This window comes from Orycteropus afer, unplaced genomic scaffold (assembly GCF_000298275.1).
Source record: "Orycteropus afer afer isolate SDZICR_OR568_19922 unplaced genomic scaffold, OryAfe1.0 scaffold00627, whole genome shotgun sequence".
Lineage (NCBI taxonomy): Eukaryota > Metazoa > Chordata > Mammalia > Tubulidentata > Orycteropodidae > Orycteropus > Orycteropus afer.
The window spans coordinates 698193-699889 of NW_006922214.1; positions in this window are offsets into that span (position 1 = coordinate 698193).

Below are 1697 nucleotides of genomic sequence, written 5' to 3' on the forward strand. Positions count from 1 at the left end.
CCCCCCATGCTAATGGGGTACTTTAACCTTATTGGTTCCTGTAACACATACCCTGCTTTCACTCTGGTCCTCTAAGAACCAGGAAGAAAATAACTATAAAAAACCCTTTCTTTCACCTGGGTAGCGCGACTTCTCTGGCCCCTCTCAGGGACCCATGAACATCGCCCGGGCCCCTCTCGGGGACCCGTAAACCTCTCCTGGGAGCACAGAATAAAAACTTCTCTTTAAACCCCACTTTTGTGCATCCTCTTCTCCTTACTGCGACCTTACATGTACTTTCTCCACTCAGTCTTTTCTAGCCTTCTCTTTTTCTTCTTAAATTCATCTTTTGTTATTTCCGTAAGAGATACTCATTTCTCTTTTCCTTCATAGTCTTTATTTTTCTTTAGTATTTGCTAATATCTGTGATGGTAAATGCTTAGACTCATTACATACTAGTTATTGTGTTCATTTTTCTTATTTTATATGAAATTATGTGAAAGTCTTTCACAAACTAGGAAGCATTATACAAAAAAACAAACCAAACTCATTGCTGTTGAGTCGCATCCGACTCATAGCAACCCCTCCTTGGGTTTCCCAGGCAGTATCACTGTGGAAGTAGATTGCCCAACCTTCCTTCTGAGGAGTGGCTGATGGGTTTGAACCGCCAGCCTTCTGGTTAGTAGTCAAATGCCTTAGGCATTACACCACCAGAACTCCCAGGAGCATTATACACATGTGTAAATTACTGAGATTAACAAAGGACCACTGTGCTTCCTGTCATACTTTCTGCTCCTTCCAGGCCAAAAAGGCCTCTGCAGAGGGTATGGGTGAGGGGAGGGAGCAATTTTGTAGAAAAATACTTTTGAATGCCTACTATGCAAGACAATGGAAGGAACAAAACATCTATCTATCTATGTGTATATATGGGAGCTCTGGTAGCATAGTGCCTAAGGCATTTGACTGCTAACCAGAAGTTCAAACCCACCAGTCACTCCTTGGAAAGAAGATTGGGCAATCTACTTCTGTAGTGATACCACCTCGGAAACCCAAGGAGGGGTCGCTATGAGTCAGATCTGACTTGATGGCAGTGAGTTTGGTTTTTCTGGTTTATATCTATATATGAGAGAGAGAGACTGTGTGTCACATACATCCGGCCTTGGGCTTTCAGTATAGTAAGATCAATAAAACTTGCACACAAATAACACAATACAACAATAAAATACCTTGCAAGTGGTAAACTGAGGGCTATAGAAGCTCAGAATGGAAAAGTCACTTCCTGCTGGGAGAGTAATAGTGATTACATGATGTTTTGGATTGAATTGTATCCCCCAAAAATAAGTGCCATGAAACGTAACCCCTATACTTGTGAATGTAACCCCATTTGAAAATGTTGTTGTTATGTGCCATCGAGTCAGCCCCCACTCATAGCGGCCTCTCCTTGGGTTTCCAAGGCAGTATCACTACAGAAGTAGATTGCCCATCTTCCTTCCAAGGAGTATCTGGTGGGTTTGAACCGCCAGCCTTCTGGTTAGCAGTTAAGTGCCCTAGGCATTATGCTACCAGAGCTCCTCGTCTGGAAATAGTTTCCTTTATTATGTTAGTGAGACCATATCAATGTAGGGTGTGCTTTCAGCCAATCACCTTCAAGATACAAAATGAGAAGGTTAGGTACAGAGAAGCAAGCAGAGATGAGTGAACATAAATAATGATGTCAC